General features: G+C 40.6%; 1 long non-coding RNA gene across 9 annotated transcripts; it reads right to left on the reverse strand.

Annotated features, from left to right (window-relative positions):
• Nucleotides 1-6,921: 6,921 nt before the first annotated feature.
• LOC123148030 (uncharacterized) lies at nucleotides 6,922-11,962 on the reverse strand. Of its 9 annotated transcripts, none has more exons than XR_006473604.1 (6): nucleotides 10,039-11,962; nucleotides 9,600-9,742; nucleotides 9,271-9,349; nucleotides 8,274-8,428; nucleotides 7,526-8,175; nucleotides 6,922-7,415 (listed from the first exon to the last, which is right to left on the reverse strand). It is a non-coding gene; the product is annotated as an uncharacterized lncRNA (long non-coding RNA). The 9 variants fall into 9 exon arrangements; XR_006473606.1 differs by lacking the exon at nucleotides 7,526-8,175 and having other exon boundaries at nucleotides 10,039-10,418; nucleotides 11,473-11,958; XR_006473607.1 differs by lacking the exon at nucleotides 7,526-8,175 and having other exon boundaries at nucleotides 10,039-10,418; nucleotides 11,399-11,958.
• Nucleotides 11,963-13,058: the final 1,096 nt, after the last annotated feature.

Raw genomic sequence — 13,058 nt, forward strand, 5'->3', positions numbered from 1 at the left:
CGGATCTGATAGTGAGTACAAGTGCCTCATGGAACATCCAGCTTATCCAAGAAATGTTCATGCCCATGGATGTACAGACCATCATGGGGATCCCTTTATGTACTCGCAATATACATGATTTCTGGGCCTAGCACTATGAGAAACATGGTTGTTTTTCTGTAAGATCTGCATACAGAATGCTTGTTGCTACAAAGCAAAGAGGGGAGGCAATACTTGATGGGTCAGCAGGCACTTCAAACCCTAGAGCTAAAGAAAGTGCATGGAAATCATTATGGAAAACTGAAGTACCCGGAAAAATCAGAATGTTCCTCTCGAGACTCGCCAAGCACTCGCTGCCGACTAACGATGTACGTGCACATCGACACATGGCTGATTCTGACCAGTGTGGTCTATGTGGAGCTCAGGATTCATGGCGTCACTCCTTGCTGGACTGCACAACATCAAGGAGCGTCTGGGCATTGGCGGACAATGAGTTCACACATAAAATCATAGCGAACACGGAGCCTAACGCAAAACAGTGGCTGTTTACACTTGTGCAGGCTTTACCTCATGATCAATTCGTTCTCATGACGGTCACTTTGTGGTCAATATGGCATGCGAGACGCAAGGTTATCCATGAGTCAATTTTCCAGAGCCCCCAGGCTACTCATAGCTTCATTGCCAGATTTATAGAGGAGCTAGGCATCATCAGGAACATGCAGGTGCACTCGCACGCAAGAGCCGCCCCACAGGTCACTCAAAAGCCAGCCCTTGGGCTTCTGCAAGATTCACGTTGATGCGGGTGTTGCAGCAGGACAGCGAGGAACCGCAGCTGCTGTCTGCAGAGACGACGGGGGAAACTATATTGGTAGTGCGGCGCTGGTAATTGAAGGAGTTCATGACCCAGCCACTCTAGAAGTGATAGCTTGTTGAGAAGCTCTTTCTCTTGCAGAAGACCTGGGTATCCAGCAATTTGTTGTGGCTTCAGATTGCCAGAAAGTTGTCTCGGACATCCATGGAGGTGCACGGTGTTCATATGGTGCAATCGTTACTGAAATAAACCTTGGAGCTTTTACTTTTCAATGTAATTTTACTTTTGAGTCTCGTGTCGTTAACTATGAGGCACATAACTTAGCCAAGTTTGCATTATGTAGAAGTCCGGGTCGCCACGTTTGGTTGGGCGTACCCCACGACCAAAGTTGTATTCCACTCCATGTGGATTTTGCTGAATAAACTTGGTTTTCCCTTAAAAAAATAAAAAAAATCTAAGAAACTATTGCGCACAAGGTCAATAATTTGAGAAACAGTGTTCACCAGTTGAACAGTGTGACTAGTTGACTGTTTGACTGTTCAAAAAAATATGTGTATGCTTTTTTGAAAAATTAGGAATTAAAAAAATCATTCACAACAAAAAGTTCACCAGTTAAAAAAAGGCTGATGAATTTAAGTGAAAACAATCACAAAAATGAAAATAGTTCATCGAATTTGAAAAAGTTCGTCGTTTTGGAAAAAAGCTCGTCAATTTTGAAAAAGTTCATCGATTTCGAAAAAAGTTCATTTTTTTGGAAAAAAATCTTAGATTTTGGGAAAAAGTTCATCGAATCTGAAAAAAGATCATTGTTTTGGAAAAAAGTTCATCAAATTTGAAAAAAATTCCATCAGATTTGAAAAAATGTTCATTGATTTCGAAAATAGTTCATCAATTTTGAGAATAGTTCACCGAATCTGAAAAAGTTCATTGGATTTGAAAAAAGGTTCAACAGATTAAAAAAAGTTCATCGAAATTGAAAAGGAATTAATTGGTTTCGAAAAAAGTTCGCAGATTTTGAAAAAGGATGAGGAAAAAATAAAAAGGGAAAAGAAAAATAAAAAACTGAACTAACGTGGATAATAAATATGTGAACTGAAATATCTATTAACGGAAGCTGTCATGGCCGGGTGGCTAGAGCGTAGCGCTCGCATTGACGAGGTATTGGGTTCGATCCCTCGTTTCATGCTCATTTTGATGTTTCTCTAAAAACAGAATAAGAAGAAAAAAAAGAAAAACGGGCTGAGCCCAGCTAACTCGGCTGCAGGCGCCCGTTTGCTAATTGCACTGTGTAACGGGCGCCCGCAGCGCCAAATAGGAAATGCCATTAGAACCAGCGCCCTGAGATGTTCAGACAAGAGGGCCTACCAATAAAACGAAGCTATTTCGTGGCTACAGAGGATTGTCAACCTTTATATGTACACAACAGAACGACCACCGGGCTAAAAAAAACACAATTAGTACGACCCATTTTAAACATGTTAGTTTTTTTCTTTTTCATTTTTCCGAATTTGCAAAACATATGTAAATGTGTATTCATTTGAGAATCTGCAGTCCGAGGGCACGCTAGCGTCATTTTTTCATGCATATATTTATATCTATTTAAAAATACATATACATTTCTTAGAAAACACACAAAATTTATTGAAACGAATAAACACTTTTAGAACAACATATGAAAAATTAAAGCATGATCATTTCTAGGTACAACACGAATATTTTATAAAAAGAACTTGTAAATGTTTTGAAGGTATATGATACATTTTGGAAGTATAAATATTTTCTAAAACTACATTAATTTTTTATTTAATATCCAATTTTAAAAAATATACATATAATTCATAGTTTAAGTTGATGGTTTTCTAATTAATAGGTGAGCATTTTTTTGTCTATTTTATTTTATTTATAGGTATATTATTCATAATTAGAAAATACTTTTTTTAATCATAAAATGAAAAAAGAACTAACATAATTGTAGCCCACGAGCACATTATGTCATACTATCAAAACTGTAACAATTTTATATAGACATGAGAAGTGTGACAAAAAATATATAGATACGAGACTCCATTAGTTGGAGTGGCAAGACCCCCTGTTTGTTTTATTCGCTGGTTCGAAACTCTCCGGATTAAAATTTTCAATGTATGTTACTTAATCCAAATATATTTTTAGGGGTATTTAATCCAAAGATATAAGACGTGTCGTCAACTTAACTATCGGCCGGTGGCTAGCTGCGGACACGCTGTACACCGGGGTCACCTGTTCGAATCCCGTGGCCTAATTTTTCATTGTAATAAAAAAATTGTGATGCATACCTGACAGGTGGGACCCTTCAGCTGTACACCTGGCAAGAGCCTGCTCGTGAGAAAAATAAAAAATCAAGGGGATTTTGGTAAAAAGAGCATGCCGTACGCCCCTGTCTTGACCACGCTATTCACTAACAATGGGCCCAACACCAAGTTGTCATGCCTCGTCGGCACCATGGTTGTATACAAACAAAGATTTGTACCGTATTTGCACTCCAAAAACAAATTTTTACACCACTTTAATGTATGTCATAAGTTTTAGCACTAAAATAATCGTTTGCGCCAAATTCTAACACTACTGGTGTAATTGACTCTTCCCATAAATAAAAGGCTAAATGGGAGGTCCCTAATCCCTATGTAGATACTCCCTCCGGTCCTTTTTAATCTACATATTAGAATTCTCTGAGTCAAACTTCATAAAATTTGACCGTATTTATATGAAAAAATATCAACATCTGTCATGCTAAAGTTATATAATATGAAACTTTAAGTCATGAAACATCTAGTGGTATTGATTTCAGATTGTGAATGTTGACATTTTTTTCTACAAAGCTGGTCAAACTTTATGAGACTTGACTTCAGTCAAATCTTATATGCGAACTAAAAAGAACTGGAGGGAGTACGTGGGTAACCTGCATCTGTTCGGTTGTTGCCTGCTCGTTGCCCCCTCAGCAGTCAGCAGCCGCCCGCCTGTGCCCTCGCCCGCTGGCTGCTGCAAATCACCAAATAATCGAAGGAAATAGGTACGGTTCTTTGTAAGATTGCCAATCTCGGCCAAGCATATGTACATACATATCTCAATTTCTCTAAAAAAACATTGTCTAGATTGTTTAGCTAGGGTTGTCGAATATAAGGACGTTACAGTTGAGAATAAGACTGTTGTGATTTGACAATTTTCTTTAGTGATTCATATCTAATTGGTATTTTGGATTATCTTGAATCGAATGTGTGCAGCATCAATAGGACATATGTAGAGTAAGTTTAACTTCGTAACTGTATAGTTCAACAATATGCTTTATTCATTTTTTGAGATATTTATTGGTTTTATTCATGCATTTACAAACACACATAATAATGTAAGCCGTTGTGCACTTGCAATAGCATAATAATCAATGGGTTACAAGGAATTTATCTTGTCGTCATTGATCATATTTACTTTTATTGTTTGAAGTTCCTATGTTTTTCTGTTCAACTTTAAGTAATCAACTAGCATTTCAAATGGAACTATTTATTTTATTTTATTTTCAACTGCAAAAAATGCAACGATTCACTTTCTATAAGAAATTTTACTATCAAACGTTTTAAGTTGTAAAGTGTGTTACTTTTATGTATATTATTGTTTGGTATTCTTGTTTTTTCAGGTATCCATTGTGTATGGTGTATACCAGGACACTGGGGGGTTTTGCTCTGGGTCTGCCCATACAAGCGGGGATGCGCGTGAGGGAGGGGGGCACTATTTGTTTCTTCCGTTTTGTCTCTTTTGGTGTAGAGAGATGCGCGTCAAAGGTGGAGGAAAGGGAATCATGAGCTGTCAGATCCTCTCCCAAGCTTAGGTTTTCTGCGCCTCCCGCCGGTGCCACCGCCTTGTCTCCGGCGGCTTTAGGGTCACAGAAGCGTGATGGATGCCGACCCTTATTGGTGGGAGGGCTCTGTTTTTAGATTTTGAGTTTTTTTTGGGTTTATGTCCTGCTCAGGAAAACGAGACGGCGACGGCTCCATGAAGATGGAATAAGTTTCTCCTCGCTTAGCCCCCGTTCAAGTGATGTGTCTAGCACCGTCGGTAAGCGTGTGGAGATGTGTCGCCGGTTGATCTATCTTTTGGTGGATCTGCTTGGATCTGTTCGTCGTTCGACTACGTTCATGTGTCTTCAGGTTAGGTCCTTTCGATCGACAATACTCTTTATCAGAGATGGTTGCTCCTTTGATTTGTTGGTCTAATGGGGCCTTAGCATGACGACTCCCGGCTGTTTACTATAACAAGTTTTGCTCGACTCCGATGAGAGAGGGATGATGACGGCGGTTTGCTTCGGTTTTTGTTAGTCGTTGCTACGTGGTCTTATATATATATATATAAATCTAGATGTAATTTTTACTATTTCTGATGTTTGTTGTACTATCATGATTGAAAATGAATAGATTAAAAGTTTCTCGCAAAAAAAGAAAAAAAGACTTAATGGCTATTAAAGACAGTTCGGAAGGCCACCGGCGCGAGACTCGGTCGGTTGCCTCACGCCTAGTGTTGGCCGAAAAGAAATATCTCGAGCTACAATGCCGACATTTTAATACAATACAGACTCAAGCGCTTATATATACACGCATACACTTACCTAAACGCACACACACATATCCTACTCCTACTAGTATAATGCCCGTGCGTTGCCACGGGCCAATTATATATATATATATATATATATATATATATATATATATATATATATAGTACCATTCAAATAAATTGTAATTCATCACGTCGATGTTGCATGCGACTTATGATTGTATTGCTATAAATATCGGTTCTTCTAATACATATTTTCTCGTCCCATATATGGAGAGGGGGTGAAGTGAAGCTGCTGCCACTCACGATGGCGATGTTTGATGATGGTTTTGCGACGTGATTTTTTGTGTACAAACTCAATTGTTCTAATCAGAAATGTTTATTGAACTTGACATAATATGGTTTTCATTCACACTTACAAGTATTCACTCTCACTCGCTTCTTTTTAGAGCAAAAGGCCCGAACCCAGTTCCTCCTAGAAAATGGGTGACAATGATACCCTTTATAGCCCCTAACAGTGCAACAATGTGATGTGGAAGAACTAAAAATAAAATGCTAAAAGCATGATTTACTAAGGATAACCATTCACATACCTAAACATAGTTCGTCGGTGTCAGCGCTTGATGATTCACAACCGAAGTGACAAGGCACGACGGAATAACATAATAGACAATTAGGAATTGTAGCGTCAAAAGAAATTGGAGCGATTCGAAGAGAAACAAGCGCTCGGTTAAACTAAGGCATCACGATGTCCAGGAATCGCGGGCCATCTACGTGCCCTTCTTTTCCTTTTAATTAAGCAGGAGGAGCGGATGTGTGCACAATGACGTAATGTGCCTAGCAGCTAGGTGGACATGCTAATGTGGGGCCATTGGCTAATGAATGTTACTCCCTCCATCCGGAAATACTTATCCTAGAAATGGATAAAATAGATATATCTATAACTAAAACAAGTCTAGATAAAACCATTTGTGGGACAAGAATTTCCGGATGGAGGGAGTAAGACTGAAAGATTATCATCAATTGTGCACTACATATCTGATCTTTACAATGCAACAAGACCAGGACTCATTTTTAATACAGCAAATAGAACATTAAATTAGAAATTGCGGGGTTGTTTGGCTGGAGGAACAGTAATTAGGGAGGGGTGGTGGGGGATGGATCATGATTTGAGGGTTGAACTCCCACCGTTTTAGAAAGTTTAATATACCTTGGCACTTCATGATGATTCGTCACAGGATGCATTTCAAGATACAAATCAGCCACTCAGAGTTTTTGTCTGTCTTACCAAACATGGAAGTGAAACTAAAACCAGAATTCACATGCCTAATCCCACCATGATCGCCCACCCTGTCCCTATTGATGCCAAAGCCAAACATGCGAGAGAAGATATATAGAACAATGCAATGTTGGACAAAAACTATCTTACATGAATAGTCCATTGTCATTCTCTAACAGCTAGCTTATGGTTAGGATCACCAAATGTACTACCGGAGAATCAAACTACTAAGATGAATGCAGAGAGAAACTACGCATTTGAAAAGTAGGCAATTATAAAAATAATAATTTAGAACCTCATCATTTGTTGACACCGTATAGCAATTAAAAACACAGAAGATATGTGACTGCTAATTACTCAACAAATGCATTATGGAAGCTTAAGTTCCATCTGTAATACCTGCAATGTTAGGAGTCATCTTAGCCCAAATAGGCATCATGGCCTTCTCATTTATCCAACCAGAAACCTCCTCTAACAAGGCATGGTCCTGTCAAAGGGTGGCACATTTTTAGCTCGGGCATGCCATGTTGGCATGAGAAATAATCTCAAGAGCATCCTATTTAACCAAAAATGTTTCCATTCCAAATTACTCAACGTATTCAATAATCTCATGACATGCAACTTTGTTGCATCCTACACAAATATTCTGTCTTCGGTTGCTAGAACTCATTAAGAGTTGTCTCGAGTGTCCGATCACTGATATGTTCAATGTTCTGCCTTAAAATGATTGGACTCCTGGTTGCTCCATTAGTTTCTCTGCGCCCTGAACTATGCATATAGCAGGGAGTTAGGTTAACAAAATTTACAGCATCCAAGGACATCTACCAGCCATAATTTAAACCAAACAGTTAGCCATAATGTCACATTACAAGACAGACCATTTGTGACATTGGTAAAATTGATGATTGTGTAGGTCCAATGCAGAGTGGTATCATCGATAGTCTTGTGCAGAATGGGACCAATGATGATGAACGACTTGAAAGAAAATGATGCCTCAAAATGTGTGCCAACACATCTAAAAAATATGTAAACTACAAAGATGACATGACGTGGTTTAGCTTTGCAACGGGAGAAAGATATCACACGTCCCTAGTCTAATAAGCAACCCATTGTAAAAATAGTAGCTAGTCCATAGTTATTTAGTAAAATACTAACTGGCCAATTCCTTTGCAAAGAAATTAACAGGTTAATTCTTCATATCTTGTTAATAATTCTGACCTACAAAGAAAACACGTTGCTCTTGTTTTCAGCATGAAGTTACGTACCGGTACAAAGCACCCCTATGCATGTCCCAAAAGAACAATGCCCTATGGCGACATGGGAAATAACATGCGCCATAATGTAATTTACTTAATAATTAAGCACACAAGTCATCAGGGCATCAAAGAGAAGGCAAGAGAGATTTTTAGCTTATCTGCATCAGTACAGCTACACTAAAAGTGGCAACAACGAAGTATTTCAGCATTTAGGTTAGTATCTTGAAAAAGGCCTTGCTCTTGACCTGGTGCTCCAATGCGTCTTTCATGGACTAAAAGAAACAAGAATCCCATGATGAAAACACCCAGCAACACACAACTATTAAAGGGCCTATGGACTGATTCACAGAAGAGCAAATGTCGGACGTACTTTGTTTCCATGAGGGCCCTGCCGAATCAGCAAATGTCGGACGTACGACGAACTCTGGCTGAGCGCACCACTGAACACCATCTCCATTGTCTCCATGAGGGCCGTGCCGAATCAGAATTCTTGCAGTATCTCCAACCATGAGAGTTCAACAGAAGCTGTGATGCAGATCCATCAACATCTAAATGAGTGGTTGAGGATTCCACATGTCATGATGATTTCTTATGGACATCATGATCATAAATAGTGATATCCATGCTATCGGTTAACAGTAGAAAAATATATTTTGAACCAAATACCTGCAATTATAAGAAAATTCGACCATGTTTAATAAAACAAATAAACAACTTCCAAAAATTTCTCAAAATTGTGGTTAATTAAATTCTGGGCATATGCTACCCCAACTAAATTCTATGGCCAAATGCAAGTGCAGAATTGGTGAAACAAATTAATTCCTACATTTTCACCACTAAACAAATCACAATTAGTCACACTGATCACACTCATACCCCTGGGTAGCTATCCAAACTGAATCCCCGGTCAGTTAATCACCAGAATTTACCAATTAAGAATTCAAAACATACTCACGCTCTCATTACTCCATGTTTGACATGTAATAATAGTCATGATAAAAGACTTGGAATTTGCAGAGTAACATATTTCCCTTCTCGCCTCCAAACACACTCATCCAAGAATTAATAGCTTAAATACCAAACTGGGACTACTCAAGCTAGCTAGTTTGCTCTAGTTTGTTAGCTAATCATGGAGTGTGCGTAGACCTAGTTGGTCTAATTGATGGGCTGAAGCCAAATGCCAGTGTGTTGACACGAAATCATAAAATATAGACACAATGATCAAATTATTCTTTTAATTCAAAAATATGCTGTAAGCATGATGGCATCTGGTTTCCATCATACAACGACAAATACTTGTGCATTGGTATAGGTCTTCAATAAATAAAGCATTAGTAAGATAACACAAGTTATTGCATGTCTTCTACCTTTCACTCTCTTTGTCTATCACTTGGCTTCCATTCTCCCTTTCTCTTTCTCCCTCTCCACCTGCTCCTTGACACAATGCTATCACCATTGGTGAAGCTATGAATTAGGGATGAGTGAAACCAGAACAATTATATTATCATTAAGGGTTAATTGCAGAGTTAAACTGAATTCTGATTTCTAAATCATCAAATACATAGTTGATTACAAGGTGAGCAAACAAAAAACAAAATTTACAAAGAGAAAAAAAAATCTAAAAGATATACAGGAGTAGCTAAATGTAACATCAGGAACCAATTCTCAAAAAGAGATTTAAGCTGCATTTTGGTACCTATGAGATCACAGGAGCAGGCCATCAGCACTGACAGTTTCATTTTCATGATTGAAGATCATAGCATTGCGTCACTTCGAGAAATCCATACATTCCTCGAGAAATGATCCCAGGAAATGAATAACAAGATGGAGCATCAACTTCTGTAATAGAAAAATAATACAAAAGAATAAAGCTCTGAAAAAAAATCTTACTTGCTCACATTGAGAGATAAAACGATAGTGTGTTATTACTGTCCAGGTTGACAATTATAGACTCATCAATAGCAAGTGTAGTCTTAATTTATAGAAGGACAATATAAATCTTGTATATAGAACTCATTCAACAGGTTTAGGAGCCTAAATGTAAGAACATGTATTGACATATCTTTAGTATTATAAATGAAGATAATTTTATGGTCTATTGACGCCATTTGATAAATTAAAAAGAAGGTTCTTACCTGCCACTGGGATGTGAACTATTGTCTAGAATTTCAGATAACCATGCACAGTATTTGGTCGAGTATCGGTGTGAACTCACACATGCACACACACACAAACAAAGAAGCCCTCGTCCAACCCGGAAAGGAAATCTTGCCCACGCACTCCGCAAGCGAGCTCGTCCAATCTCACTGCCACTCCGTCTCCCTGGCTGCCGTCCTCCGCCTCCATCCCTCGCCTCTCCACCTCCCCCATCCCCATGCTGCTTTCATCGACAACCACCCATTGCCGCTGCCTTCGATGTGGTTACCTTCACCACTGCCACCGCATCACCATGCCTCGCCATAATCTCCATGCCCTCACTGGTCACGTCCACAGATCAAATAGTAGGACCTACAAACTGGTTATACGCCCAAAAACTGAGCATGCAAGATCAATGTAAAACCAAACAAGATTCTGCAAACTGAACCACATATAACTCCCATGCAAAGAAGGGTACTCTGCATCAGTTCCATAGTCACATGATAGACAATAGATACTGATTTCCTATCAGATGAGTAGACAATGTTACGAACCTCCCCATGCAATTCTGCAAAGGGTTACAAAATCGTGGAAGGAAATTTGGGGAAACAATTGAACTCCTCCTAATGAGCTAATTACGTCCTCACTCTGCCTTAATGTGACGACGACTTGGCTACCTCTGCTCTCATGGCCCCTCAAAACTTCGATGCTGAAGCAGGATGAGTTGTACTGAATGAATGTGGCAGTTTGGTTGCCGTACATGTTTTAGTGCAGGCAATTTATACCTAACACATTGATGTATCATGTACTCCCTCCGTCTCAAAATAAATGTCTCAACTTTGTACCAAGTTTAGTATAAAATTATACTAAGGTTAAGACACTTATTTTGGGATGGAAGGAGTATGATACTCAATGGTGGAGAACAAACTGATTTCAAGGATGCATCACATGATTACAAACTTTGAGAAGCATAATTAGATGCTTGTGATCGTCACAATGTAGAAAACTGATGCTTTTGTTCAAGTGCGTCAACTGAAGAATTGCAAATTAATGGATTTTGTATGTGTTGTCAGGTGTGATTGATGACGTGCTACTTTTGCATGTCGTCGTGTAATGGCAAAACTGATGCTTTTAGTTGCTTCCATCTCAGCATGCTGTTGATCTCCTGAAGCACACTATGGTAGCAAGCATCAACATCGAATGAGACCCAGCTGGCGGAGAGTAAGGGATGGGTTCAACAAGGGCATCAGATCAGACTTCAGGGAGACCTCGGAAGGCATTCAACCATGAGATCATGACCTGATCTATGGCATGGGCATGCCCGAGGGCAGCCCGAGCACGACCTGGTCGAGGACGTACCTGGAGACGGTGGCGGTGCTCCTGTCCCTACGGTGACGCACTGAACTACACAGTAGGGCAAGCTGAGCGCCTACCTGTAGCCGTCGCCTGCTTTCCTCCATGGACTCCGCTCCTCCTCCACCCTCTGCTTCTCCCTTGCGGGCCTCTGCGTCAGAGTCTCCGACCCGGATCTAGGAAGCGGAGACGCCCCCATCGAGGCATCCGACGAGTACGGCCGGTCGGCCGCTACCACATCCAACGAGGCCCTCCTGAGGTGGGGATGAATGGTGGGAGCTTCAGCCCCCCACCTCCTCCCCGGCTCCCGGCGCTGCCCGCCCCCCATCTCCTCCCCCGATCCCTCCGCTTCTAGGGTTCTAGGGTTCTAGGGTTCACCACCGCCACCGCTCCTCCGCTTCTAGGGTTCACCACCGCCACCGCTCCTCCGCTTCTAGGGTTCGGCGAAGGGACGAAGGGCGGCGGCGGGCGAACGAGAGCAGAGATTCGTGCGTGCGAGTGTTTCTCGTTCGAGGGCAGGAGACCTAGCGCTACGTGCGGGCGATTGGTTCTGGATTTTTATCGCCGGTTAATTTTCGCTGGTTAATTTTTGTCGGTTAATTTTCGTAGATTTTTTTGGTTCGTCTGTCTTGGTGCGACGGGATGTTAGGGCCTGGAGTGCGTGGGGGCGGGCGGGGGACTCGGCTTGAGGTTTTTTTTGGTTCTATGCGGCTTAGCGTGAGACCGGAGGTTGGGCGTGTGCGGGACTCGATCGCGGGGTTTTCCTTGGTTTTTCGCGGCTGAGAGGGAGGTGGGAGGAAGTATCAAAGAAGTACCAAAAAAGACCAGGTGAGGTGGGACGAAAATAAAAGCCGGAACGCGACCTACCAACTGAGACATTAGGAGTAGAAATGAGCGCATCGGAGAGACTAAGCCGGTATATCATCTTAAGGTTTTATGAAATCATAGGCGCATTATAGTCGATGAGAACGTCTCCACCAACTGAACACGCATCGTCGAAAATCTTGAAATAAATTCAGGATAATGCGAGCACCAGCACTTGAACTCTGATGGGCTTAGATACCACTGTCTACCTAACCATTAGACTCCATATTGGTTCATGCTACAATGCGGAATTGTCGAGGTAGACATCACGATAAAATGATCTTTTCCAAGTAAAGAAAAAAGATTATGAAACTAGTTTTGATTTTTTTAGCACATGAAACTATTTTTATGGTATTTCTTTTAGAACTTGACCATGGGTTAGCTTCGACGGGACCACGGTCAGCCCAAACAAACCATAACAACGACACGGGAGGTAATCTTAATATGATGGGCCGATGTCACGCAAAGAATCGTGTTTCACGACCCCGAGAGAGACCGACGGAATGCTGGCGCGCGGATTGGCAATTTGGCATCCATGCTATCTCGTCGAAAGAAAAGAAAAATGGAAAGCACATAACATGGGTGTGTTTAGGGCACATCTAGATGTGCTCTGTTTATTGCACATCTAAATGAGTGAATTAAACATAAAGAGAAAGAGAAAAAAAAATCCACACGAATCTCAATGTAAGATCAATGATATATGACTTAGATGTGCAATACTTATAGCATATCTAGATGTGCTTTAGCAAAACTGCACATATAATAGTGTGTGTGAACCTCTTTCTCCAGCCTCTCCGGACCA

Source organism: Triticum aestivum, chromosome 7A (assembly GCF_018294505.1).
Source record: "Triticum aestivum cultivar Chinese Spring chromosome 7A, IWGSC CS RefSeq v2.1, whole genome shotgun sequence".
Classification (NCBI taxonomy): domain Eukaryota; kingdom Viridiplantae; phylum Streptophyta; class Magnoliopsida; order Poales; family Poaceae; genus Triticum; species Triticum aestivum.